We start from the raw sequence: 25,014 nt of genomic DNA, 5'->3' as shown, positions 1-25,014 counted from the left end.
TGGCATCCACATCAACCAACTATTAACTAGGCTCTTCGAGTTAGTCCAGATGGGATCACTGACCAACCACTCTACCAGTTCCTCTTTCCTGTCGGTTTACTAACCCTATTGGTATCTCACATTCTACCAGTTACCTCCTCATGTCTACCCTTTTCTATACTGTTGGTGGAACACCTAAACCAGTCTTCAGACATGACTGACCTAAGCATGCACATTCCCATCAGGTGGGAAGACTTCTTCATCTGCACCTTGTCTAAATTAACTGTAAACATACATACCGGTAAGCACTTTTGATGACACAAGTCATCAACCTTCACTAGACTCCTTCTTCTGTCAGGCCATTCTTCCTCTTTCTGCATCTGCTTAGTTATGCCTTTTCTTTGATCAGCTTTGATCATATCTCCGCTGGGTTGTCAAAGTGACAAACACATCACACTTCATCTGTACTGGCATTTCAACATGCCTTTGCCTCTTCTCTCTTATCTCAAAGAATCATGATTCACACATGTTGGCTTGATGATGATTGTAATGTATTCATCACTTGTTGTCATTGATGAAAAACTCTCACACACACATATGATTACATTGATTACCAGTATAACTTCAATTGGTTTACACTGTTAACCAGTATGTTTAAGGTCTATCTCTAACCAGTACTCTATGTGAACTGGTATGTGCTTAAGAGATAACCTGTGGTTACATTAAGTCGGCATCAAAATGAAGATGAAGATGAAGATGGAGATCAAGCGGAAGATTCCAGGACAACAGTTCACATGATTTGTTTCAACTGGTATTGACTGTTCTAATCGGTATCTGATTTTGTGATGAGTTACCAGCACCATTTTCTTGGTGGTCATTTTTGTGATGAGTTATGTTTACTTGTCTAAATACATTGCACCTAGGAAATTGTGTTTTGATTTCCTATGGCTGACATAAGATTTGTATGTCCATTTAAAGACATCTTAGTGAATCATTTGAAACTTATAACTGATATAAAAGAGTCGATTATGCGAATACTATCAATGCATAAAGAGTGAAAGCTTTTGTTGAAGAGTGATAAGTGTTAAGATGAAGAGAAGTATTGAATGTACTTAAAATGATCTGATCAAGCAAGTATTGTGCTACTCAGAACAGATCAAACCATTCTTGTTGTTTTCTAATCATTATAACAAAATCAAATCCCCTAACTACGTAAGCTCTAACAAGCATCATTGTACAAATCCTCTTAAAAGGTGATCCATTAGTTTGGATTCTCAAATCCTCCAATGAGGTTACTCCTAACAGGGTAGTACTCTTAATAGGGTATAAGCTTATAATCAACCTTGAGATCTCTAACAAGATTTGCTCCTAGCAGAGCACTTTGTAAGACCTTAACCGGTTAGTTATCTATTATTGCAGATAGTTAACTTGTGAGTTCCATCTCACCTTGGTTTTTACTTATTTAGGTTTTCCACGTATAAATACTTGTGTTATGGTAAATGTTCTACTTATTGTGGATGTTGTTATTTCATTTTGGATAGCATGTATTTTGTTTAAATGTTTGGTTAAGTTCATCTATTGATCGATGTTTGAAGTTGTGTTTATTTTGGTGTCACTGATTCACCCCCCCTCTCAGTACTTTTCAAGTCCATCAATTGGTATCAGAGCCTAACTTCTTTGAAGCCTAACCACGTAGAAGGGAATATTGAAACTACCATGGGGGACAGGAGCTACTTCGAGATGGTTAGAGAGCTAGAAGTTAGCAGAAATGAAATTGAATCCCTTAGGGGCAAACTGAAAGTTTATCAAGTCAAAATGAGAGAGTTGTCTGAAAAACTATTAGAAATATCTGATAATAGTTCTTCACATGAAGCCAATATTGAAGCTTTAGCAGATGAATTTGAAAAGGTGAATTGTGAAAAAATGAATCTAAGAAGAGATCTAGAAGGTCTCACTATCCACATGAGTCAAGAACTAGAAGCCAGAAGAGCTGTTGAAGATATTATCAAGGTAAGAGATCAAGAGATCATAAGGATCAAACAGGAAAAAGACACTATGCATGAGGACTTGATTGCTGAAATAGAAGAAAAGGAGAACCTAAAGCTAGACCTTGAGTTGGCATCGTCTCTGAAAGAGAACCTGTCTAAGCATAATGAAGATCTTATCAAAAAGCTTACTGAAGCCAATGAGAAATTTGAGAAGTTCGTCAAAAGCTATACCATGCTGGAAGAACAAATTCAATCACAAAGAATGAAGGGTGATATCTATGGACTTGGTTTTCATACAACTGAAAAAGGTGAATCCTTCAGTACAAAGAACAAAATTGCTCCTAAAGTCAACAAGACTATCGGTAAGAAGGTTTTTAAACCTGTCTGCTTTGTTTGTCACAATCTTGATCATACTGCAAATATCTGTAGAGACAAACCTAACAAGAATGCAAATTACAATACTAATGCTAGGTATGTGTCTAGAAAGTTTAAAGGTCATTGCTACACTTGTGGAATGTATGGGCATAGACATGTTGAGTGCAAATATGGATCAAACAATCCTATACCACACATGCATCCTAGACCAAATGGTGACTGGAGAAGAAATTTTGATAACTGGGTAAACCGGAACTAGAAAAGATCCTATGGCAACCGGTTTAGTCCATTCGAAATGGAAAAGGCAACAAATGTTGTTTGCACCTTTTGTAATAACTTTGGTCATGTGGCTATGAACTACAGAAGAAGAATAGGAAGAGGAAATGTAGGAGCCTGGAGATCATCTAGTATGATCTGTTACCACTGCAACAAATCGGGTCACTTAGCAAAGTTTTGCAGATCAAGAAATAACAAACCGGTCAACTCCTTTAAGAATCAGAAAGGCAAGCAAAAAGTTGATATTGAGGAAACCAGAGAAGATATGAATCAGATTTGGAAAAAGAAAGGTGATGACTCACCTGGAGAAGAAACTGTTCCTTCACCCAATGAAGAGAATCCAACACCGATGACTTAAGCCTATCTAACACAGCTAAGGAGAGCGTAATGGTAAAACATCTTCGGACCCCTTGTAAAATGAGTGGGAAAGAATTTTTGAATTATAAATTTTTGGTGACTTTTTGTTGATGTGTTATCAACCAGTATTTCACTTAAGCAGTAAAATTAGTGTTTGTAACCTAAAGTGCGAGTATTTATTACAATTGGTAAAGAGGATAAAAACAATTTTTACTTTATCATTTTTACCCTAACTCTTTCGAAAAAGAAATTTGAAGCAATTGCAGAGCAGAACAAGATTGTCTTGTTGTCAATTGGAAAATTATTTTCATGTTTAGAAAAATCAAGTTGAATCGAAAGTTGCAGAGAGGCCAACTGGTGTGCATTTGAACATTTCAATTGGGAAATGGAGCGATGTGCAAGATACAAGGTATTTCTTTGTATACTGCCTCAAAACTTGTTTATCTAGAATGGCATCTACTTCTAAGTCTATAGAGAGGTTGATGATCACTGCTGAGCATGATGAAGCTCTAAAGGCAGATGAAATTATGTCTTATAATGCATTATTGCAAGTCTTGAGTGGTGTTGTGGTCAAAGGTGACTTGTCTAACTATATAGATTGCAAGATAGAAGACTTAGGAACTCTACACATCTATACTCAGCTGAAATCACTTTGTGATAAGAGCGGAAAGATTGAAACCAAATACGCTAGGGATTTTGAAAAAGGGTTTCATAATGCCGCATATTTTCTTGACGATTTTGAGGAAGAACACATAAGAATAATTTTTAGTCGAGTCTATGAAGAGAATATGTATTTGGAAAGGACCCATACAACAACCAAGGAAGCTATTAGGGTTGTAACGGGTTATTGCTCAACCGGTGAAATTCTTGTGTTAAGAAGAATTTCAAAGGATACTATCTTCAAGTTAACCGGTTCTATATCTGATAAGCGTGCTTTTTCTATCAACAATATTAGAGACTCTGTGGTAAAACTTGCAGCAATGGTGATAGGCTACTAAGTATTCTACTCCAGTAGACTTAACAGTGTTCCATCTGCAGCAATTCACATAGCATCCAGTCATATGATGTGAACATCCACTATCAATGATCCATTCATCTTTTTCTTCAATTTTAGCTGCCAGGGCCTACTCTACCAGTGGAACACTAGGTGCCGGTTGTGATGAATACTAAGAGGGGGGTTGAATTAGTATACCAAAAAATACTAAACTTAAACACTTAAATAGTTTAGTAGTAAACCGGTATAATAGTTTTACTAAGAAACTGGTTAACACAAATGCAAACCAAACAACAAATAAGGCATTCACCCACAGAAGCACAATCACCATAACACAAGAGATTTTGACATTGAAACCCAAATGGGAAAAACCACGGTGAGATGAAACTCACAAGTAACTATCTACAGAATAGTAACTAGACCGGTTAAGGTCATACAATGTTCTTTACCAGAATAGATCCTGTTAGGAATCTCAATTTCTGTTAGGAGATAAGTCTGATTACAGACTACCTTGTGAGAGGATTTTAGATCCATAGTTGTGAACCACTTTGTTAGAGGATTTACAAAGTCTTTTCCAGGCCTACCCGGTTAAGGGTTTCAGACTTGTCGAAGATGTGAGTAATCAACAAGTGAGTGATCTTAATACTAGCATAGTATGCTTGGTTAGATCCTTGATAGCTCATTGTTAATGCATTTTAGCATTACTTCAGTCTTCAAAATATCCACACTTTGTTTCTTCACACAGACCTAATCTTCTTCTATAATCGCACATGCAAAAACCTCATCAACCACCTAAAACCCTAACAACTCCTAAAACCCTAGACATGATGTCCTTATAAAGGAATTTGATTTCATGTCGGTCCAATAGGATTACATTGCAAGTTCCTAGGTTCAATGCATCTAGACACATTTGGTAACATGACATAGAATCACCGCCAAAGTGTCGGTGGATGATAACTCATCACAAAAATAATACCGGTTGGTAACTCACCGCAGAGTTATATCGGTTCATACATTTACCTATTACCGGTTCACATATTTTACCGATTACCGATTTGTCAAAATGAAGACTGGGAAAACTGATAACAACCGCTTTTTTTCTTCATATCGCTTTGGGATCCTCGAACCATTTGAGGTCTTCATACCACTTGGGTCTTCATACCACTTGAGATCGGTAAACACTTTCTGCAAAACATCGATAGTCTAAAGACTATAATACATAATACTGGTTTTAACAAATACTGGTTGAGCATAACTCATACATACAAAAAGTGATCTCAAAGCAAGTGTGTGTCCATCAATGACAATCACAACATCATCATCAAAAATTCCAACAATCTCCCCCTTTGGCATTGATGGCAACACTTAGGAAAATTTTTGACATCTAAGTGTTTTACAACAAAAATATGCCATAATCAAAATTACTCCCCCTAAGCATATACACTATCCCTTTTGCAGAAAATACAATGTATACTAGTCCCTTAAAGAGATAACATGAAAGAATACATGGCATTCACCAAAATTTTAAATACAGAATACTACTCCCCCTTTGCCAACAATGACAAAGTATTGCATAATAACCCCTGTTTCCCATTATCATTAATATAATAAATGTTTATGACAATAATGAGTGAAACTTATCAAAAACCGATTTAAAATCCTGTATAAATGTCTTCATGGATAGATACCATGACTCAAGCAATGAGGTAGCAACCTCACTTTCTGTTTGCATCTGGGATACCTGTTCCTCCATGGCGTTCAAGGTACTCATCTCTTCAGTGACCGTTAAGGCATCCAGGTTGAGATAGAATTTCTGAAGTATTTGCAATCTTGGTAGTAGAACCAATTGAAGTTCCTACAAATCTCGGGTCCGGTTGCCGATCTCCAACTCTACTCTGGCAGTCTAGAGTTGAAACCGGTGAATGGTTTTCCCATATGTGGTGAAGGAATCATAGGGTGTCTTGAAGGTGCTTATATATGCCTGCAAGTCATATTGCAGCTTTTCCTTTTGTGCAAGCACATCATCACAGAATAGATGGGGTTGGCTTATCTTACTGAGTAGTAATTTCCCCTCATCCATAGCATCTCTTTTGTCTTTCTGCGCTTTCTGAAGTTCAGACTGAAGCTCATTTATTTTCTTCACTAAGGCAGTGTTCAGTGTCTTTTGATGCTTCTTTTGTGCATTGGCTTTAGTAACATCTTCTAGGCATTGCACCTGGTCCTCTACAACTATGCATAAAAGTTTCAGTTGGGCCAGAGAGGAATCGGTACTGGGGAGGTCGGTACCGGGAATCAAACTGGTAAGAGTTTCCACTGGAGTTTGAATAACATCTTGTTCCTTCTTCCTCCTTAGCGCTTCCAGTCACTCTTGGGAAAGCTTAATGCTTTGGAGCAGCTCCGTTTCATTTGCAAATTGGAGGTCAATGGGACTGGCAATGTCAGCTGGTTTGGCTTGACTATCGGTTGCCTTTGGGGTCTCCACTTGTGTGCTCTTTGCCACTTCCTCCTTCTCTTTGGCTCTTTGCTTTTCCTCTTTAGCCTTCTTTTGCTCCTCTACTTCTTTCTTTCTCTTTTCTTCTTCCTTCTTTCTATCTTCTTCCTTCTACTTCTCTTCTTCTTTTTTCTTCTCCTCTTCCTATTTGTTCTTCTCCTCTTCCTTTTTCTTCTTCTCCTCTTCCTGTTTCCTTTTCTCTTCCTCTTTTCTCTTCTCCTCTTCCTGTTTCTTCTTCTCCTCTTCCTTTTTCTTCTCCTCCTCTTCCTGTTTCTTTTTCTCCTCTTCCTTTTTCTTGTTCTCCTCTTCCTCTTTCTTCTTCTCCTCTTTCTCCTCTTGCACTTTATCACCCTTTTCTTTGTCCTATTTTTATTTGTCCACTCTCTCTTTGTCAGCCTTGTCCTTTGCTGCATCCGAAGTGACATTTTCACCATCCAAAGCATCAACGTCAATTGTGTCAATCTGTTCAGTGACCGGTTCTCCTTCACTGTCATACACCTCATCCGATTTTCCAATTTTCGGTTCTTGCTCAGCCTTCTTGTTGGCTTCAGACACTTGGTGCAATCTTAGAGTGGCTTTGGAATGCGAGTGGGTATCTTTTACCACTTCAGGGACTTTCCCTTCCAATAATAGGAGTCTTCTTCTTCTCATGAAGAAGAGGCCTATGTACTTTTCCATAACTTCATAAAGTTATGAATTTGACACATCAAGAAAATATTGTGCAAATATTTCTTCTCTTATTTCATGTTCCTTTTCTATGGCAATGCGCCATTTGTTATCTAAAGAATTATATAAAGAATTCGGTGTCACAGATCTAATTTCTGATGGCGACTGATCATTAATACATAAATATTGAATAACTTCCTGTTCAACTTCCTCCTTTTCATTGTCATTAAAATCATCAAAATGATCTATTAAATCACTCAACACTTTTCTCCTAATATTCTTGATAGTTCTTCGATAATGTGTCAACGGTTTGTAAGAGGAAATGTCTATATTTACCAATGCCGATGATGTCGGTTCATTGTTGGTTATCTTTGTCTTCTTCCTCATTTGCCTAGTCTTTTTAGGTTGTACCTTGGGTTCTATATCCTTAGAACCTGGTGAGGTGTTCTTAGTTTTCTGCTTCCTTTCAAAGACCTTGGCAGGTACAATTTCTAGTTTCTTCTTTGTCGGCGACCGCTTGGTCACTTTAGGACTTGCTAAAGTAACCGGTGCCAATACCGATGGCACTGCCTTTCCCTTCTTTACTGAAGGTTCTTCAACCGGTGTTACCCTCTCCAAATAGGTGTCGGTTCTCTTCTTCTTAGGATCAAGAGGTGAGGGAAGTAGGGTAGAGGCATACCCATCTAGCATGTCATACATTACCTCATATCCCATGGGCTCCACTTCTTCCTTCCTAGGCTCAACCGCCTCCATTATGCACCCATCTACTCTGATGATAAAGTAGATTTCCTCTTCATACTTCTTGATAATATCACCAGATATTCTCATCCTCTGGCTCATCTTGCATCTGAACTCATCAAAGTATTTGTTCAGGACTTCAGGATAACTGGTTCCTACCGCTTGGAGGCTTTCTCTGATTTGCTTGGTAACCAGTTGGTCAGTAGACCATTGTATATCACCAACTCCTAGGAAATAGCCTTGAAAGTAGAAAAACAATCCTACCAACAGTTGTCCAAATTTAAATCTTAAGGCATTGTCATGTTTAATAGACTTCAGGTTCACCAGAAGTTGCCTTTGCATACAGGTGCATAAATCAAATGAGCCATCTTCCATGATCATCTTGTAGGCGACATTTACCGCTGCAATAGAGATAGAGTTAATTCTGCTAGCATAGAATGTTCGGTATCTGATCACCATGCAAGCATACTTGACTAGATCGTCCTTGATGGTATTGATGGTCATTCCCCATTGGTCACTCATAGAACTGGTGAGCTTGGTCATTTCGGTTTTGATGAATTTCCTTAGGGCTGGCACATCTCCAACATTACAGAAACCGGTGATGGCATGAGTCACTTTTGGTGTGATGTCATCTGTGCACTCAAGATACATTTTGTCACCGTGCACTTTGCTTAGAATGATGCGGGTGTGATCTTCTGTAAATTCTTCAAGAAAATAGACCGCATTGTGAAGTTTATTTCTTTCCAGGATGTTGTATTCTAGTTTGATCTTCTTGTCCTTCCCACAGAATAAACTTAACTAAGAATGGATCACTAGGGATCCTAGGTCTTCTATTTTGCAATCAATATAATCTGAAATACCTTCCTCAACTATAACACTAGTGGGTATCTAGGATAGGGCATTGTATTTTGCCTTCCGTTGGATGAAATTTACTGAATCATCAAGTGCACTAGAACTGGAGTGCGATGTAGAAGCCGCGATAAATGGATAAACAAGAATTTTGATAAATGCCTTCAAAAATCCACAATTTAGGGTTTGCAACTTCAGCTTCACCACACACTACTTTGGTTGCTGGATTGCAGCTTTGTGTTCTTCACCTGACTAATTGATATTATCTCCAGATTCTTTTTTCAAATTTTTTGAAATCTCTCTGGATCGTAAAACAAATTGCCTTTGGTCGCTCTTCACTTGAGAATTTCTTCGCTCGCAAATTGATAAGTGAAAATGACTTGAAAATCCCTTTTAAATGAATTCTTCACCTACCATAATAAATGCTCCACTACTAGGGCATAAACCCTAATTTGCCTTTTACCATTTCTGGTCTTCTGTCGATTGACAGGTAACACATACCGGTTAAGGTCTTTTACTAGTGTAAACTGAGGGTTTGAGACATTTCACCGATTTGCTCCCCCTAAGCTTTTTTGAAGCTTAGTTTGTTGATTCAATGACTTCCACACTAGGTGCAGAAACCGGTTCTTCTTGTGACACTTCTTCAGGTTTCTTCTTCCATGTTGTCTTCATATCTACTTGAATAGTTTCAACATCAATATTTCCTTTCGGAGTGACTGGTATATCATCTGATGTGCTCTTTCTCATTCTGTGGGTTCTGGCAGGGTGTCCTAGTTTGTTGCAATGATAGCAAACCATTCCAGGTGTTCTCCATGGTCCATTGCTCATTCTACCATTCTTCCTCCTGCATTTTGTAGCAGTGTGACTGCTACCATGACAAATCAAATAGGTTTCTCTCCAATCAGTTGCCGCTTGATAGCCACCACCACCTGACTGATGGTCATAGGCATTATACTGGTTTGGATTCCGGTTCACAGAGGTTTCAAGAAAAACTCCTTGACTCCTTTGAGGATATCTTCCAGTGTTGTGTATAACAGACCAACATTCAAATGCTCTATGCCCAAACTTGTTGCATGCATAATAGTTACCATTGAATCTATTGGATCTAGGCTTATTGTTTAGAAAGTAGGGAAAATTATTGTAAGTGTTACTTCTACATACATTGGCAGTGTGTCCTTCCTTGAGACAATTAAAGTAAAAAGGTTTGAAGTTTTGCTTACCTTTATCCTTTGGTGTTGATTTCTTCTTTGATGCTCCATCTTTTGCTCTAGAGGTCTCACCTTCCTCATAACCAGAAAAACCAAGTCTGGTGGTATTCTTTACCAGTTTTGCTGATTCAAGCTTTTGTTCTAGCTTAACAGTGCTCTTATTGAATTTGGTAAGTATTTCCTTTGACTTAGTGAGACATTTGGAAATAGTAGCATTGGATTCCTTCAAGGTTGCATTCTTAGAAATAGCCATGTTTAGTTCACCTTGCATTTCTTCTTTTTCCACTTTACTCTCTTGGAGATTAGCAATAAGTGCACTGATTTCTTGCTTCAGATGGGAGATCTCATGATCTTTGTCTTTTACCAGATCTTCAGCTTTCCTCTAGTTCTCAAGTTCTTGACACATTCTGATAGTCAGTCCTTCTTGTTCCCTTCTTAGGTTAGCATTAGATTCATTTAGTTTTTCAACTTCTTCAACTAGGGATTCCATGTCTGCTTCATCAGAAGAACCATTTTCAATAAGCTCCATCAGTTTTTCAGCATGCTCTCTTCTCTTTGCTAGAGAGGCTTTATATTTGACTTTGAGTTCATCAAAGGCTTTCTCAATCTGAGTGAGACAATGAGTAAGCTCCATCACAGTGTATTCCCCCATATCTCCATCCAAGTGGTTAAACTTGTAGAAAGGTTGGCTCTGATACCAATTGATGAATACTAAGAGGGGGGTGAATTAGTATACCAAAAAATACTGAACTTAAACACTTAAACAGTTTAGCAGTAAACCGGTATAACAGTTTTACTAACAAACTGGTTAACACAAATGCAAACTAAACATCAAATAAGGCATTCACCCACAGAAGCACAATAACCATAACACAAGAGATTTTGACATGGAAACCCAAATGGGAAAAACCACGGTGAGATGAAACTCATAAGTAACTATCTACAGAATAGTAACTAAACTGGTTAAGGTTAGACCGGTTAAGGTCATACAATGTTCTTTACTAGAACAAATCCTGTTAGGAATCTCAATCTCTGTTAGGAGATAAGTCTGATTAAAGACTACCTTGTGAGAGGATTTTAGATCCACAGTTGTGAACCACCTTGTTAGAGGATTTACAAAGGCTTTGCCAGGCCTACCTAGTTAAGGGTTTCATACTTGTTGAAGATGTGAGTAATTAACAAGTGAGTGATCTAAATACTAGCACAATATGCTTGGTTAGACCCTTGATAGCTCATTGTTAATGCATTTCAGCATTACTTCAGTCTTCAAAATCTCCACACTCTATTTCTTCACACAGACCTAATCTTCTTCTGTGATCGCACATGCAAAAACCTCATCAACCACCTAAAACCCTAACAACTCCTAAAACCCTAGACATGATGTCCTTATAAAGGAATTTGATTTCATGTCGGTCCAATAGGATTACATTGCAAGTTCCTAGGTTCAGTGCATCTGGACACATTTGGTAACATGACACAAAATCACCGCCAAAGTGTCAGTGGATGATAACTCATCACAAAAATAATACCAGTTGGTAACTCATCGTAGAGTAATATTGGTTCATACATCTACCTATTACCGGTTCACATATTTATCGATTACCGGTTTGTCAAAATGAAGATTGGGAAAAATGATAACAGCCGCTTTGTTTCTTCGTACTGCTTTAGGATCCTTGAACTGCTTGAGGTCTTCATACCACTTGGGTCTTCATACCGCCTGATATCGGTAAACACTTTCTGCAAAACACTGATAGTCTGAACACTATAATACATAATACCAGTTGAGCATAACTCGTACATACAAAAAGTGATCTCAAATCAAGTATGTGTCCATCAATGACATCACAACATCATCATCAAAAATGCCAACAGGTTGATTTTCTTTTATTGCAACGAATGCCCATCCATTGTCTGTCGGTTCTTCATCAAAATCATCAGTAACTCCTTCATCAACATAGTAACATGATTTATCTTTGTTCTTCTTAAATTTGTATCTCTGATATTCAGGGTTAGGCTTATATGTTCTTTTAGCTTCCTCTCTCAATCTTGCATGTCTATCAGGACATCTAGATGCTATATGACCAACTTTATTGCAATTAAAACATTTCAACGGTGCTTTACCTTCATACTTACTTCCAATTGGACCTTTCGGCATTTTCCTTGCAAATAGTGCTTCAAGTTCTTCCAGTTCTTCATTTTTCCTCCCCATATCTTCAAGTTCTTTTGCATAAAGTGATTTCCAATCAGATTTGTTAGATGATGATGCTCTGAAGGCTAAATCTGTCTTAACTGTAGCAACAGGACCAAATTCCTCAAGCTCAAATGCTGATAGTTTTCCAACCAAGGTATCTCTAGATACTGATCTATTCAGCATTGTTCTAAACTCATTAATAGCAGTTACTTTCATTTTGTATGTCGGTGGAAAAGCTCTTAAAACTTTATAAATAATTTCATCTTCACCTAAGGATCCTCCACAACATTGTATTCCTAAAACAATTTCATTAACTCTTTCCATAAAAGCAAAAATTCTTTCATCTTCTTCCATTTTCAAATTTTCATACCTGACCCAGTAACATTTCAATTTTACAATTTTGATAGTGGTATCTCCTTCATTCAATGACTCCAATTTATCCCAAATATCTTTAGCAGTAGATCAGTCTGATAATCCCATGATTTGTTGATCTGATAATGCACTCAGAAGTGCTTCTCTTGCTTTGCAATCATTTTCTTGATCTTTACCCAAAGTTGGTGGATTAGGTTGATTAGGAGTATGACCAACATAGCCATTCTTTGTAACTTCCCATATATCTCTTCCAATGCAATTCAAACATGCCTCCATTCTGATCTTCCATATACCATAGTTAGTTCCATCAAGTTTAGGACTGTCCTTACTGAAAATGTTTGTTGCCATAGGATATCCTCAAGATGTTAGGCTTCTACAAAAAGAGAACTTGGATCTGATACCAATTGTTAGGAACCGGAAGGACAACTGAGAGGGGGGGTGAATCAGTTGTCAATGAATTTCAACCCAATTATAACTTAATCAAACTTAATACTTAATACCAATAAACCAAACTTAATGTCGATTAATATATTAGCAATTAATATCAATACCGGTGAAACTTAATGCATGAAATAGAAAGAGAAACAACATCCACAACACATAACACATATATTTTTGACATGGAAACCCTATAAGGGGAAAAATCATGCTGGGAAACCTTGCCCACAATCAGATGATACTACTGTAGATAGTATGTGTATACAAATGGGGTCTGAACATGCAGAAAGGCCAACCGCATAGAGCACACTGCTCAAAAGGGAGTTGCAATGACTATAGTAGGATGGTTAAATCCTAGAATAATGTACTGCTCAAAATAGAATCTCCAATGCTGGATTCAGTACCGGTTAAGCTCTAATAAACACCTTCAAACCTTCCTTGAACCTTCTTTATGGTCTTCTCATATGATCTTCAATATTCGCACATACCATGTTACAATACCATACCATAACCATATCATATGTTTATCTCATAAATGAGATCTTACATATATACAAAACCTAAGACCAAATGTGTAGGTTGGCTCACTAAGAATATTACAATTAAACCAATTACAAATAAGTCTTGATGTGATACAACATGTCGGCTCAATACATTAACAACAATATCCTATCAATAAATCATCTCTATAACGTGTCGTGCTGATCTAGAATAGATAACGTATACCGGTCCATAACCTAGATCAATCTGTTGATAACAACAAATATGTCAACCCGATTAGACCAATAACCAAAATACCAAAACCAAGTATCCAAGCCATGTCTTTGACATAATCAAGTGATCTCCAGATGATAACAAGTCATCATCAGTGTCGATGAACCATATGATATTCTTAGTGCATATGGTTTGATAAGTTGTCCTTTTTTGTTTTAGGTTTCATATTGGGAATATTTCCTTTCTATGCGTATAAAACAAATATGTGTCAAATGAGAAGATCTCAGTTGTAAACAACCTGAAGCTTGTTGTATTCCTTACTCTTATAAAAGAAATTCCAAGGCTGAGAAGTGGGGTTTGGTTTTTGGGGGTTAGATAAGGGGATTCTTGGTCTCCTTGGAAAAGGGTAGAGTAGCGGTGTCTAAATTAGAATGAGGAGTCTTTCACAGAGAAGAATGCAAATATTCCTTAAAGAATCTTAATTAGTTGATGAATTGTCATGAAAATTACTACAAATATTGCCTCCAAAATGTACTTCTTGATCTCACATGAATAATAATATCAAGGATTTTATTATTCATCTTTGCAAATCTCTTGTAAATGTGTAATTCTATTTGTGAGTTCTTTTCAAGGGAGAGATTAATTTCCTACACACGTATTGCAGTAGGTTTGGAAATACATTATGGATTTGTAAGAATGATTTATGTAGTAATAGTAGCGGCTACATTAATATCAGGAATTAATGTCACAAGAGGTCACTGATTGAAATAATTTTTTGTTTATTGCTTGCATTTGGATGTGGGTTTGCCTCTACACCCTAGGTTAGGCACTCGACCATGAAGCCTCTTGGATTCGACTCAGAGGCATTCATAATATTCCAAATTTCATCTACTCCATGTTCTTTGTTTCTTATTTCGGTTATTAATGTCTCTGGCATGTCTCTATGACATAATGTCTAGTACATAGGTTGTTGGCAATATGATGGAATTGATTATATGTTGCATTGATGTTTTGTCATTGATGTCAACACTAGCTGTTATGGTTGTTTACCGACTTCGGGTAGAAGGATTGGATTGGGAAGATTATTAGTTGATTGTCACCAGTATGATCTAGATGATGGAATAAGTTTGTATGGATGGTTCATATGATTTTGAAGTATTTTACAATCAGTTGGTATTGAATTTATGATCACATACTATCTCATATTCTAGTAAGCCTACTTTTTAGGTCCGGTAAGGGTTTCACCGACAGAGCTTTATTGAAGATCTTTGATGTATTGCATAAGTGGTGTTGGTGAAGCTTCTAGAAGGGATTTAGGATGTTGATGGTGATTGTGTCCATGCCTCGACTGATTAGTGTCATCGCTTTGGCATGTGTGGATCTAATTTAGGTCCAGTACTATCTAGGTTATGGACCGGTTTTCATGAAACGTGTTGGTGGATTCTCTTATGCACTTCCGGGATGTTTTATTGATTGGATGATGTTTGTTTGGCCTTAGGCCAACATGCTTTACGATTTTATTTCAAGATTATGTAATGGATCTGTTGAATTATCATTTGGGTGGCCAACCTAATTGGTTAGGTCCCGAGTTGGTATAAATATATGTAAGATCTCATTGTAGATCATATGGATAATGTATGAATGGGCAAGGAGAAAATAATGTAATAATCATTTGTGCAAAGGATTTGGTTGATCATAGGTGATGGAGTTGGGTTTATGTAAGAGGTTTTAGACCTTTGATATTGAGCTTAGCTAGAACTGTAATATGGCATGTTTGCTTCTATCATAGACATTTCTTCTTTCCTGATTGTTGTCTGAATATTCTGAGGTGGTTAACCTCTTTTGTAGTCAGTGAGACTCCATTGTGATGAGCACTGCACTCTAGGCAGTGTGCCTTCCTACATGTGTGGGCCCCTTAATGTAATATTTATTCATCTGATTAGTGGATAGATATTGTGGGTCTCCAATCCCACCGTGGTTTTTCCTCCTTGAGGTTTTCCACGTATAAATCTATGGTGTTATGGTGTTCATCTTTGTGGTTGCACTGTTGCTTATTGTTATATGCTTTTTTGTTTTTTAGTCGTTGATTTGTTGTATTAATAAGGTTAAAATTCTCCATTCTGGTAGAACACTGATTCACCCCCCCCTCTCAGTTTTTTTGGATTCCAACAATTGGTATAAGAGCTTGTGCCTTGGAGGAAGCCTAACAACTTGAGGGAGATCTTGAATCTGGAATCCATGGAGATGTGTTTGAGGCAGCAGATTGAAGTTGCTCTTGAAGATTTTGAAGCTGAAAAATTTAAGAACATAAAGCTGGAAGATGAACTTATATCTGCAAAATAATTCATTAACACTCTACAAGAAAAGCTATCTAATGCTCAAGCTAAAAGGAAGGAACTTATGCAAAAACCAGGATGATGAAGAGAAAGATGCCCTTAAGGAACAATGTCAGAAGCTGAATCAGGAGAATGGTGTGATGAAGAATGAAATGCAAGCCCTAACTATGAGGATGTGCAAGGAGACTGAAGATCGGAAGAAGAATGAAGAAAATCTTTCTATATCTCTGAAAGATAGATCTGAGGAATGCATTAGGTTGGCGCATGAGAATGATATGTTGAAAACTGAATTGGTGCAATCATAGAACAATGAGAAAGAGTTAGAAAGAGTGATGATAATCCTAAGAGGAGATCTGGATGCTGCAAGTGAATACAAAGACAAGTTCAAGGTTAGTTCTGCTAAACTTGATGAGCTACTAAAGGATCAAAGCTGCAAGGGAGACACTAGAGGACTTGGATTTGAACAAGGCTAGAGCTCCGATACTGCAAATAAAGATCAGACATCCGGTATGTAGAATGATCAGAAGGTCAACCGGAATCAGAGGTCACTAGTAAGGAAACCCAATACACATAAATTTAATGGTATATGTTTTGTTTACAATAAATTTGGTCATATGGAAAGACATTGTAGATATAGAGAAAATCAGAATAACAATGTAGTTCCTGGTCAATGTTCAAATTGTAAAAAGTGTGATCATAAGGCAGATTATTGTAGAATGAATGTGAAATGTCATGCATGTCGAAAGTTTGGACATGTGGCTAATAAATGCAGGTCAAGGAATGGTCTAGGTTATAGTAAGGCAATTCAGAAGAATAATATCACTTTTTGTGCATGCAACAAAGTAGGACATATTGCTAAATTTTGTAGAAGCAAGAACCTACCGACAGGAAGTGATAAATCTGATGAAAAAGGAAAAAAGAAGGTTGATGAAATTCGGAAGGAGCATGAGAAGAAGTGGGTTATGAAGTTAGAGGCTCACCCAGTAGAATCAATCACCCTAGATGTTCATTTGGCTGGAGGATTTACCCTGATTACTCAACCGACAGAGAAAAATGTTCTTGCACCGACAGGAAACTCATCCGGTAACTAAGGCATTCGCCTTAAGGGGAGACAAATTAATGACAAATCTTGCATTTCCCCTGGTAGTGGTTTGAAAGCCTATTTTAGATCTTTGGAGAAATCAATTTGAAGGTTAAATGACAAAGATTTGTTGGATCTTGGATCTGGTTTGGTTTATCGGTAAGTCACTTTATGAGTTATGATTTGGTCATACACCTACAGTTAAGCATTTTAGAATCCTTGATAGGGTATTGGAAGTTTGACCCTAGATGTGATAAAGGGATATTTATTGGTTATTCAACTAAGAGAAAAGTATATAGATATTATAACAAAAGACTACAGAGAATTGTGAAGATTGTTAATCAGAACTTATAAATGAGAATCGACAGTGGAAATGATCATAACTGATCCAGTAGTGCCTGTACCGGAATAAAATGTTGAACCAGTTACCCTGACATCATCAACTCAATTGTAACTAAAGATCAGAGCAGAGAGAAAAAAGTCATAAGACTCCTAGATATGTAAGGTTGAATCATTTTGAAGATCATATAATTGGACATGAAGATGGTTGGCAACTGATGAGGTATGTTTAATTTCTCAAGTTGAACCGACATCAGTAATTAAAGCTTGTAAAGATAGATGTTGGATGTAAACTTTGGAAAAAGAATTGGATCAGTTAGAAAAGGACAATACATGGAATTGGATATTTTTGGGACTAGGCTTGATTGGTTTACAAAGGATACTCTCATAAGGAAGGAATTGATTATATTGAATCCTTGCTCTGATAGCTAGGATTTTCAGATATTTTCAAGGTTTTTCAGGTATGGTTTTTGGTTTATGAGGACTTTAAACTATGAGCATATCCAAATACAGATTGGGCAAGTGATGTTGATAACTAGATAGGCTCATCCGATGAAGCATTCTTTCTTGGGAAGAAGTTGGTTTCATGGATCAGCAAGAAGCAGTCATGCATTTCCTTATCTACTATTGAAGCTGAATATGTTATAGCCGCAAATAATTGCACTCTAATTTTATGTATGAAGCAAATGTTGAAGGATATAAGGGTATATTGCAATGTACTAGTAGTTATTCACTATGATAACTTCGCTATTGAAATATCAAACAGTCCAGTATTTCACTCCAAGACTAAGCACATTTCTATCAAGTATAATTTTCTGATGGGGATTGATGAGTTGGTGCTACTACTCAGGGAGAGTAGTCGACTACGTGGTTTAGAGGCTCTATGTCTCTCTTTGGTGTTTATGTCAGATTTATAGCATTGATGTCAAAGGGGGATAGATATAAATGTGAAAAATAGAGCTTAACAAGATATCAGTCTAAGGGGAAGATTGTTGGCACAAGAAGGAGAAACAAAATTTCAGATTGGTTGTAACCCATAGTGGGGAGTTTGGTTCAGGTCTATGAATGGTTAATTGGTACAGAGATATTTGGTTCAGAGCTTCATTGCTATATCATTTTATAGGATATTGTTGGTGGTATTCCATAGGGGAGACTTGTTTGGCATTTCTTGGCACTTGGATGTTTTTCACATCTAGCATTGCCATCAATGCCAAAGGGGTAGATTGTTGGCAATATGATGGAATTGATTATGTGTTGCATTGGTGTTTGGTCATTGATGTCAATACTAGATATTATGGTTGTTTACTGGCTTCCGGTAGAAGGATTGGATTGGGAAGATTATCAGTTGATTGTCACCGGTATGATTTGGATGATGGAATAAGTTTGTATAGATGGTTCATATGCTTCTGAAGTATGTTTCAGTCAGTTAATATTGACTTTATAATCGGATGCAATCTTATATTCTAGTAAGCCTGCTTTGTAGGTCCTATAAGGGTTTCACCGATAGAGCTTTATTGAAGATCTTTGATGTAATGCATAAGTGGTGTTGGTGCAACTTCTAGAAGGGATTCAGGATGTTGATGGTGATGATGATTGTGTTCGTGCCTTGATTGATTGGTGTCATCTCTTTGGCGTTTGTGGATCTAATTTAGGTCTGGTGCTATCTAGGTTATGGACTAGTTTTCATGTAATGTGTTGGTGGATCCATTGCGCTTCTGGGATGTTTTATTGATTGGATGATGATTGTTTGGCCTTAGGCTGATATGCTTTACGATTTTATTTCAGGATTATGTAATGGATCCATTGAATTATCATTTGGGTGGCCGACCTAATTGGTTAGGTCTCGGGTTGGTATAAATATATGTAAGATCGCATTGTACATCATATAGATAATGTTTGAATGGGCAAGGAGCAAATAATGTAATAATCATTTGTGTAGAGGATTTGGTCGATCATAGGTGATCAAGTTGGGTTTATGTAAGAGGTTTTAGACCTCCAGTATTGAGCTTAACCAGAACTATAATCTAGCATGTTTGATGCTATCATAGACAGTTCTTCTTTCTGGATTGTTGTCTAAATATTCTAAGGAGGTTAACCTCTTTTGTAGTCAGTGAGACTCCATTGTGATGATAAGTGCGCTCTAGGCAGTGTGCCTTCCTGCATGTGCAGGCCCCTTATTGTAATATTTATTCATCTGATTAGTGGATATATATTGTGGGTCTCCAATACCACTGTGGTTTTTACTCCTTTAGGTTTTCCACGTATAAATCTATGGTGTTATGATGCTCTTCTTTGTGCTTGCACTGTTTCTTATTGTTATATGCTTTTATGTTTACCGATTGTTGAGTTGTTGTATTAATAAGGTTAAATTTCTCCATTCTGGTAGAATATTGATTCACCCCCCTCTCAATGTATTGGATTACAATAGAGGTTACATGGAAAAGGATAATGTATATTTGTCCTCTGAGAATATCAGATGGAGACGTATATTTAATTATTCCTAGTGATTGTTCAACGCAAATGGGATCACACTTGAATTCATGAAAATATAGAACACCCATCATTTATAAATCTAAGAACCATCCATAGTCACGAGCCTGTAATTCATTTTATGTGATAAATATCATTTTTTTAGGCTTAAGGAAGGAACACCCTCTTGAGTTTAGTGGAGCTTGAAGTGAAGAAGGCTTGTATAGCATTGTTATGTTATGTTTTCTTGTCTTCAATTTGTGGATAGGGTTGGATGTATGGTCTAGATTTTCAATCCCATAATCTAGGTTCTATGATTTCTCTTAGGATTGAAGATAGCAAGAAAAATCCTCAACAAAAAATTTAGAATAGTCACCATGAGATTTTGAAAAAGTGAAAACCCAAGTGGGGGAATTTATCAATTTAACATTAAATCAAGAAGTGAGTGTAATTTTAACAATAAATTAAGTGTGAGAAGTTTCACAAAATGGATATATATAAGATTTTTGTGACTAATTCCAGGCATAAGAAATTTCAAAACATTAATGCTATCCCATGCAACATAGGAGACAAATCACCAAAAACCACAAAAAAGTAAACAAATCTTCACATAACTGGGTGACCATTATCGGCCACATATGAGGGAGTAATTGCTACATAACACCTAAGGATACAATATCCAAGATGAGTTAGAGAACACACACTAGATGCATCAACAATTCAATCATGTTATACTTTATTTTTAAACAACATCTATGCAACAATATATGAAATCATTCTTTCTACTTGCAGTCATTTACTATTTTTGATGCAATGTAGTTCCTTTCTTATGCAAGCAAAATTATCCAATCATTTCTTTCTATTAGAAAATATATGCAGAGGGTCATAACACTATGATCATAGGACAATACATTAATGTATGTCACAACTTCACTTACATGATCACACTCATGAGGAAGTCACAAAAACATAGATTTGTTACATCGAATCTTCCTTACACACATATTGACAATACAAGGCCACACCCAAGTATGTTATGGTTACAATACAAGGGAATTTTACTCACATACACTAAGAGGAAAATAATTAACATATGATTATCATCTTAAGGACTAATGAGGATACACATGTTCACATAAAACTAGAGTACTTTGGACCTCACATATACAAGGGCGACTAACAATTATTCACATGAATATTTTTCCCTCATAAGGGTATGCATATGCGACAAGAAAAATCACTATCACACAAGGGTGCACTGAGATTCACATACTCACAAATAAAACTCAATTGGAGCACATTGCCCAATTAACACTAAGCATAACAAAGAAATTTAAATGACAAAATAAGTTGCTTAGATAAGAAATTAAGATTTTAAAAAGGATAGAGATATCATGCCAATTTCCCTTATAAACACCCTATGGTGCACTAAAAAAAAAAGACAAATCAACACAATACGATACCGGGGTCAAAATGCAAGATGTGCATAATGTAGATGAATCCTAATGCTCATTCAAATATGATAAATAATGCAAATTGGGGACATATATCCTTAACCCAATTGGTCTATCATGATGGTCTATAGATTTTATACATATGTTCAATTGTTTCATTTATGCAATGATACATTATTACCAATGCTGGTACACCACACACACTAATGCAGTTACACAATATAAACACATCACTTTTATTAATCAAAACAATTCCTTTCACATGTACTATAGTGCATCATTATGAATCATGAAAGATAATATATATAAAGAAAGCACAATAATTCCTAACACATAAGAGTATGAATCAATTCTGTCCCTATCACATCTGAATGCAATATTATACAATGAGGAGCACAATTCTTGATCAGAAGTCAACATAAACATTTCAGTCAAATTTAATCAAGAAACGATCATGTCATCATACTAGGATTATAGCAAAAACAAGGTCATTCAAAAGTCCCTAACATCCATGAGAGAAAAAATCAATTATCAAGGAGACCATCAGACAAAGGGAACTCCTTGGTACAAAAGTAGGTCAAATCAACCCCCAAAGTAGAAAACACTTGTCAAATATCATGCTAAGCCAAATGAGGCAACTCATCCACTGTTGTCAACAACACCCAAACAAACAGACTACCTAAGGGCTAAAAAAGAGCTTACTCACATGGAGCAACACACAAAACAATTGATCCTTGGTTTGCTCAAGAGACTCTCTCACAGGGGTATCCATTCATCCCTTAGGTGCAAAAACAACTTGGAGGTACTCTCCTTACTCCACATGCTATTTGGGTTGGTTCTTCCTAAACTATCAAACTTGTCACTCAAGGCACCCAAGCAACAAGCCAACAACTAACTCATGAAGAAGACACCTACACAGCTATGTTACCACAACATCATCTTCTAGGGTAACAACATAACCAAAGATCTTAGTGCTACAACATGGGCCATGATACCAAGTGTAATGTCCTGTTAGGGAACCCCATCAAATTAACAACTAATAACCCCAATTACATAGCAAATATTTTTTTTTTAAAGAGCATAATACATTTAACAACCTTTCAAATCAACACATTACATGTTACTATTAATACAACAAAATAATAAACTCTTATATTGTTTAGCAAAAGACTTATAAACACTGTCCATTCATATTCCTTTATGGGTTCCCTAATGTCGCTACTAAGCAACACATCTAAACATGAGCTAAATAAAAAAGGGATATTTCATTGAAGGTACTATTAATTAATTACATTACATAACCAACAATAATCATTTATCTTTAGGTACATTCATATTACCAAAATAAATGAACATCTTTTCTTTACGTCCCAAGGCCTAACGTCAAACATTCGTCGCTATATTCATTTTAAGCCCCAAAGAAGCATTTCTAAGGTAATATTTCAACATGAAGTAAGATCTTTTTAACCATCCCAATAAACTATTCACTTAAATGCCATTTCATCATTACAAGTTATTCAAATACAATAGTCCGAATAGAACCACCTCCTTAAGTAGTGTTTCAAATACAATATCAAGTATAATTACAATTATGTTTATAATTACATTTTCAAATACATTTACTTCTAGAAGATACATAACAAATAAAAACATAATGGTAAATCATCTTGCAACTGGAATATGAAGACATTGAAAAGAACATGGTAAAAAATCAAACTAGCTACACACGAGAAAGCCCACCAAATATTCCCAATGGGTGAAAAAGAAATTACACCCAACCATGTGGAACCTGTAGGCCCACCCCCCATGCTGGGAGATGGACACAAGGCCCCAATCAACAAATATGAAGGCTAGGGATAAAATAAATAAACAACCACACAATCATGATACATAAGACACTTCTTCACAAGACAAGAAGATAGAGATAACAACCAAAGGCTTCTAAAGAAAGGATAACAATCAAACCTTCAAAGAACTTCTGCAATCAAGGACTACCAAAGTAAGAATATCAACCAAAATATTCCAAAAACATCAAAATACTTCCAAAGGCAACCAATTAATTTTCAAGGTAAAATAAAAACTAAAAGAACATCCCAAGGAACTTCCAAAAACAATTCAAGGACTCCAAGAACAGTCAAAAGACTCATAAAAGACCCTCGAGAGGCTTCCACATAAAAATTGACACATTCAAATAATAGGATACATAAGGAGAGAGTGTCATTTCATAGCCTCTCATTAGTTACCCGGGTAGCTTTACCCTCTCCTAACTTTAGACCCCATCCCCCATGGAGAACTCATGCGGAACCATACAATCCTTTCATGAAGACAAGGTATTGCACAACATATCAGCTCCAACGTCTCTAGAGATATACAGGTCTTCCCAATCTCATCCTTTATCTATACGAACAAATGATGCCATGGAGAGGGGACCAAAACATTATCTTATTACTTTGTGCAAACCCAAACCCAAAGTTTAATTATTAATGTTATCACTTATTACTCTACTCACCTATGGGTTACCTTGACAACCACTTAGGGCCCCGACCCCCATAGAGAGTCACTCCCCCTTAATGCACCTAGCTATCCTAACACATAAATTTCAAATATAATTCATTCCAATATAAAATGAACCAACATGAATCCAATATAAATCTCAATTTACATTACTAAAATAATACTTTTCAAGCAAGACCCTATCAACAGAATTAAGTCTTGAAATTAAAACTGGAGCATAAAATTCTAATTTATTTCACAATAAAATATAGGAAAGTGAATGAAGAAACCATTAAAATTAAAATGAGACCAATCATATAAAAAAATACATGAATAACAAGGTACAAGTCCAAAACAAGCCTCTGGGAGAAAACGAGAGTCAAAACGGAATCACTATAAATTTAGGACCCAAAATAGTGATTTTGTGCATATGAGAATTCTTGTTGTGCATATGAGAATTATTTTTTCATATATGCACCTTATTTTTGTGTATGTGCACTTTCTTGCTATGCATATACACTCTGTTCCTGCACACACATAACATAGACTTCTCATCAAAATACAGAGACTTCACACACAAAAATGGGTAACAAAAAGGATCAAAATAAAAAATCCAACCAAAAACCATTTGATAAGGGTTTTATAAACTTCCAAAACACTAATCAATCAATCACAAGGATTTATACTATAATTTCAATCAATAATTAAGCAAAACCAAACAACCAAAACACAAAATCCCCAGACCCGATTTTAACAAAACACAATCTTTCAAAACATAAATTAAATAACTAATTTAAAACAATAAATATAGTCAAATAAATATTGCCAAATCCCCCTAAAAAATCCATTTAACCAATATTGTAAATTAAACAGAAATTAAGTGTAGGAAATAAGTACTGACTTGGTAACCTGTGAAGAAAGAAAGAAAGAAAGAGAAAGAGAATTTGCTATCGAATTCTAAAACATGAATCCTCCTTAGACCAGCAACCAAAATTACAAAAAAGTAAGCTTGATAAATCTAGAACACGCTACAAGAAAGCTCAAACAATAATCTTCAATCATGACACAAAAATTTTCTTCAATATTCTCCACAAATTACCACAAAATTTCTTCTCCAAAACTTCAAGAAAAAGAATTGTAAAAATCAATTCTCATCAATAATAATAAATAAAATCAATCACCTAAATAAAGCTCACAAAAAAATTG

Source organism: Cryptomeria japonica, chromosome 4 (genome assembly GCF_030272615.1).
Source record: "Cryptomeria japonica chromosome 4, Sugi_1.0, whole genome shotgun sequence".
Lineage (NCBI taxonomy): Eukaryota > Viridiplantae > Streptophyta > Pinopsida > Cupressales > Cupressaceae > Cryptomeria > Cryptomeria japonica.
Note: the sequence above shows the minus strand (reverse complement) of the source record.